Below are 6,252 nucleotides of genomic sequence, written 5' to 3' on the forward strand. Positions count from 1 at the left end.
GTCCGTGCGCGATGTGATGCGCGCACGGATTGGCCAGTCTACACACGATGGGATGCATGCACAGACCGGCCCCTCGCCCTGTGCGAATGGGACGTACGCATAGTGCGCACATCCTGCACTTGTCGTGCACATCTGCTCGCGCATAATGTGTCGCGCTCGCACGGACGAGTCTCTCCCATTGGCGTTTTCCCACGGGATTTCGCACCATATTCAGATTTTTTTCTTAAAAATTATTTTTAAATAAAAAATGCAACAAAAATAAAATAGGATAAAATAATTATAATAATAAATAAAATAACAAAATCTGAATAAATTAAAATTATTACTTTAAATTACGAAATACGATATAAACTATGAAATAAATTTAAACGAGTTCGAGTGGCCTTAAGACCCGAATAAATAGGGATTTCTAAATATAAATTTAGTGTGGTGGTGAGCGGAGTTTTACATCCCCCCTACCTTCAAAAATTTGGTCCTCCAAATTTATTTCGAATAGGTCTGGGAACTTCTTTCTCATCTCACTCTCCAACTCCCACGTCACCTCTTCCGAAGTGTGGTGCTGCCACTGTAACTTCACCATAGGGATCATTTTGTTGCGTAAAACTTTATCGGTCCAACCAAAAATTTTCATGGGAAGTTCCGTGTAAGCCATATTGGCTTGTACCTGAGTCTCATGGTGAGGAATGATATGAGAAGTGTCAAGGTGGTAGTTTTTGAGCATAGAGACATGAAAAATATCATATAGACCACAAACTCTTGAGGGAGAGTAAGGTGATACGTTATAGATCAAATACACTCTACGATCCAAAAAAGATCCCACATAACAAGGGCTCAACTTTTATCTTTTCCCGAACCGCATTTTTTTCCTGTAGGGGAAAATCTATCCTTTTTTCCACAAATAACACTGGAGTGCCCCAACGGGAGTGACTAGTCCGAATAAACTTCTAGCCAAGAAGCTCGAAAAGCTGGTTTTCCAGTTCTACAAGCTCAGCACGATTCATACGATAGGTAGGTTTTGAAATTGGGTGGATTCCAAGAAGCAATTCGATAGAAAACTCTATCTCTCACGGGTGAGGTAGACTAGGTAATTCGATTGAAAAAAATTCTAGAAAGTTGCAAACAATAATGGTCTAGTTTGAAAAAGATGACTTATTTTCCTAAATATCCTAAGGGTTTTTCAACCTACAGCCTCAGTTGTAAGGGATTTGGTTCGTGTAACTATTATAATACCATTTGTGACATCTCAAATGTTAATTAAGGCATAAGGGTGCCAGATACAGAAACAGATTACGAGTACATGATAAAAATTGTATTCTAACGAAGTAAATTATTACAAATTTCTCACCAAAATATATAAGTTCCAATTACATATGTATATAACTAATGCTAGAAGTGGCAACAAAATACAAAATACAAAATATCAAAATATAAAAGGGTCACTTTTTTCACTATGCAATTAGACTCATCAAAGTGCGGGATAAGTCATGCACTCAAAATTTATGGATCCACAGAATTCTCATAGACTTTAAGGGATAGGTCAGTGGTCGGTTCCTCACTATCTTTCTCATCTAGGAGGGCATGGAAAGGATGAGTTCCATATACTCTGTAAAGAAAATAGTATTTAAATAACATCATAAGATTTTAAAAGTGAACAATTATATGATTAATATTTTTTAAATAACATCATAAAATTTTAAAAGTGAACAATTATGTCATTAATATTTAACATAAAGTCGCATTTGGATCCTATCTTACTTTATGAAAATAATTTTATTTATTAAAGAAACATCATGTCATAGTCACAATAATCAAATCAAAATCATTCCTAACAACAGAGAAACTCAAATAAATCATGAAAAATTCAGATTTTTCATGTCATACTTTGTGAAGTCGTTCTGGCTTCCATCTCTAAGGGCAGATACAGATTTTCAACTATCCATGTGGAATGACTAGATAAGATATATAACGAAAATTTACTCAGGCACATTTCTGACTTACCAAACCATGGTACGATCTATGACTGTGGTTGTACCAACCACAGTGGTCCTATTAGATATTCTATAGCCATGATAGTACTTAGCCAAAAGTGATTCCTAATAGATATTCGCATCACTGCCCTCATCAGAGGGTGTGCCATTAACTATAGGGAGTGGTCATCTCACGTCTTTTCAGACCAGATGGGGGAGGGAGAAGCAAAAATTCTTCAAAGATAAAAAAACCTAATGAGACACTTGATGCATTATGCATGTCAATAAAAATATATATATTTTTCGGACTATTCAGGCTCATTCTCCTTTTCTTTTTTTTAATAAATATTTTAAAAAATTATCATCAGATTCATATTATTTAATTTACATACAAATCATCAAGTGCCTATAATCACATAGCATGCTTGAAATTAAGAACAATTCACTTTATTGTAACTACTAAATATGAAACATACAAAACACAAAACACAAACTTCATAATTTTGATTTTCTAGAAATGCTCCTTAAAATGTTTAAGGAAATAATAAATTCCTTACTGAAACCTTAAAGTTTACCTATACCTTTCTTCTTTTTCTCCTCTTCTTCTCCCTCTAGATCACTCCCTCTCTCTCTAACCTCTTAGAAGATGGAAGAATGAAATGGAAGTGATAAGAAAAATGGAAGAAAGGATCCCTATTTATACAAAATGGGGACTGTTGGATTTGCACCAAATGGTAAAATTTGCTGAGAAGAGAGAAAGTTGAGTGAAAGATGAGCAATTTGACGTGACCTGATGGCGCTACAAAAAATGAAGGAAGAATCCTCCACCGGTAGTGGCTCTTCACACAAGGTGATGGCACACCGCTCAAGGTAGCACACAGTGCCTAAGGTGGTGGCAGCATACTGGCTGATGCGGTAGTGCACCTCACCAGGCCGGTTGTGCGCTGCAGGGCTAGCCTGCAGGTGCCGGCCTATCCAGCCGCATGTAGGAGCTAGCCTGCTTGCCTACAGGGCGCACGATGCCTGGCCCTATCCATGCGCGATGTGACAAGCGCACAAACTAGCCTATCTGCGTGCGATGGGACACACATGCTGACCGACCACGTGCCCCGCCCGGATTGCATGTGTGTACAGTGCGAACGTCCTATGCTGGTCATGCCCGCACGCACGTGCAAAGTGCATTACGTCCATAAGGGCGAGCCTCTTCTGCAAGCGTTTTGCCGCAGGATTTCACTCTATTTTTTAGTTTTTTCTTGAATTTTTTTTTAAATAAAAAATGCAACAAAAATAAAATAAAATAATAAAATATGAATAAATTAAATTACGAAATATGATATAAATTATGAAATAAATTTAAATAAGTTCAGGTGACCTTAAGGCCCGAATAAATTGGGATTTACAGATACAAATTTAACGTCGTGGTGAGCAGGGTGTTACATGTTGATCATGGTTTGAAAATTGAGATTTGTTCACAGAAATAAGAAATTAAGGAGAAATAGAAAGAAATTATAAGCCATGAATAGAAGTTTGTATATAATAGTTGAGCGTTAAACCTTTAGACACTAAAAGCAAGGGTTCTAGCTCTTTTATTTGAATAGGTAGAGTTTTGGCAGAAAAAATATGAGCCAAACCTCAAATTATTGGGCATGTGATAATGGTCAGAGTGAGCACTATATCATCTCACGAGCTTTTATAGTTAGGGAAGAAGTTGAATGTGATGGAGATGTTGAGTTAGTGAGACGTTGGGTGGCATAGCAGCTAGACTTTCCACCTGCTGTAGTGGTGTTGTGTGCTTTAAGGGCGCTGATCTGAGGAAAGATATGATACAGTTTCCTTGTTAATTCTGAAGATTTTTAACCATATTAAGAATGTATTTAGAAGTAAAATTTATAAAAGACGAAAATTTTGGTCATGAAAATGGAAAGATGTAATAGTATTTAACAAATGAGTTAATGCAAATCATGCTTTGGTCATTCTAGGATGTATTAAGACGACATGAATGTATAGGATAACTGAACATGTTAAGGGTCCTTAAAATTATGGATTGTCAAACTCTTATATATAGGGGTGAGGACATATATACCAAATGTTCTCATGGATACACTAATCACTAGATATTTTTTACTTATTGAAGTTAATGAAAATTATTAATTTTACTAATGAAAATTATTTTTTAAATATAAATAAAATAAATAGATTAATAATTAGATAATTAATTGGTGAGCTAATTTCTGTATAATTCCATATATGTAATTAATCATAACAAAGGCTTAAAAACATGATGGTGACTTGGGCATATAACTCTTAAATAATTCCTCTCCTATGGCAAGAGAGAGATAAGATTTTGAGTTCATCTGAAAAAAAAAAACAATGAATAAGCCTTCTTGGAAAAAGTCCCATTCTGGGAGTATAAGAGGAGAAGAGACAACAAGTCAATATCCCATACTATTTTCTCTTATTTCTCTCTTCAATTTGGCAACTTGACTAAGAATTTTTCAGTAGTCACTCTCTCGGTTCTTAAATGTTTGGAAGATTGCAAAAAACTAATGTTTGGTATTTGCTACCGATAGATAACCATAACAAGAGAGCTTTATGAACTATTTTAGTATAAAATTATTATTAGGATATATATATTTTTTCCAGTATCTTTAAGTATTAAAAATTTCAAAGTTCTTCAATTCTCATCCAAATTGTACAATCTTAATTAAACATAAAAAGGTTATGATGACTATATTATTGTATATAGATTGTGGTTGGACATTGACCAAAAATATTGAAAATGCATATAAATCGAAAATGCATATATCATCTGAGGGCAGAAGGGATCCCTAAACTACTGCTGTGAATGGAAAACATGGATTCAGATACAAAAACAAAAACTCCTAAAAAATAACGATCAAATGGATTTTCTATTCTTTCCCCTTTCTTTACTGATTTTCCTTTATAATAATCACAAATTTAGGACTCGTTGGATGTATAGTAACATATTTTTGCACTAAGACCCATTTTACCCTGACTTAGCAATTAGCTCATCTTCTCGAACTAAAGCCCAATAGAATGACCCTCTCCACCATCACTAAAGGCAACACAGAGGGCCAACCCTGCACACACTTCAAATCATCATGCATTTGAGTCAATCATGCATTTTGTTTCACATGTCCATATTCATATCAAATAGCAAACAAATCATATTTCAAATTCATGCATCGAGATAATTCAAAATCTTAAATTAATTGTCTAGAAAATCTACTTAGAAATGAATGAGAAAATATTAAAGAAATCCCTTACCAAAATATTTAAGCTTCTTCGAGATTTGTTTGTTTTTTGAAGGAGAAAAAAGGTTTTTTGGTAGAGTTCTTGTGTTAAGTAGCTTTTCTGAAATTTAAGTGAATAAAGAGCTTAAGGGTGAGCTTTTCTGAAGTTGTAGTGTGAAAAAAAAAACCAATGAGGAAAGAAGCAGAATTACCATGTGAAGATCGAAGGTCTTTCGGTCTCTTCCCAAGACTCTCTCTCTCTCTTCATAGCTTTCTCTAAACTCTCTCTCAAAACTCTTGGTCAAGTGAAGAAGATGAGAAAATGGAAGGAATGGTTGAAAATAATGAACGGAGAGGGTTTTAAATAGAGCTGACGGAGGAGTACAGTCGATAAAGGTGATTGATGCGACGACTACAGGCAATGGGACAGGTGGCTGCAGCGACCCGACAGGTAACCTGTGTGGGCAGCCGACGAAATGTGCGTTGATAGCATGCAGGTTGGCAGTGCTAACCGCAGGCGGGAGACGCATAACGTGATGTGCGTTGCATGAAGTGATGTGCGTTGCATGAAATGACGTGCGTGCAAGCACACGTGATGGAACGTTACCTGCTGCGCGCGACGTGATGTCTGCGTAGGCATGTGCATGGTTTACATTGCCTGTACGTGCAGATTTGCAGGCACGTAGGTATGCAGGTGAGCGGGCACGCGGGCTCGTGGGCTTGTTGGCCATTTATGTAGTTTGCGAGGTTTCTCCCCACCATTTTTTGTTTTTTCCTATTTCTTTCATTTTTCTTTGGAGTTTTAAATACTTTTTGACCGAAATTAATGATGTAGCACCCGAAACTTTTGTATTCAAATGTGGTGTTTTAAAACTCTCATATTTTCCCAGCATTATGGCCTTTAGTAATTAATTTAAATATCTATCAAAAATTGAAATTTACTTCGCTTGTTAATATTTTAAATTTTTAATACTTTATTTATTAAATTATAAAATTAGCTTATTTTATTTTATTTATTTTTATTTATTGTG

At 35.6% G+C, this 6,252-nt stretch overlaps 1 long non-coding RNA gene across 1 annotated transcript; it reads right to left on the bottom strand.

Moving 5' to 3' along the window:
• Positions 1–289: 289 nt before the first annotated feature.
• On the bottom strand, positions 290–6,026 carry LOC148252995 (uncharacterized). Its single transcript, XR_015813620.1, has 3 exons — positions 5,434–6,026; positions 5,256–5,342; positions 290–1,603 (listed from the first exon to the last, which is right to left on the bottom strand). It is a non-coding gene; the product is annotated as an uncharacterized LOC148252995 (long non-coding RNA).
• Positions 6,027–6,252: the final 226 nt, after the last annotated feature.

Source organism: Carica papaya, chromosome 7 (genome assembly GCF_054855325.1).
Source record: "Carica papaya isolate Zhongbai chromosome 7, ASM5485532v1, whole genome shotgun sequence".
NCBI classification, from domain to species: Eukaryota; Viridiplantae; Streptophyta; class Magnoliopsida; order Brassicales; family Caricaceae; genus Carica; species Carica papaya.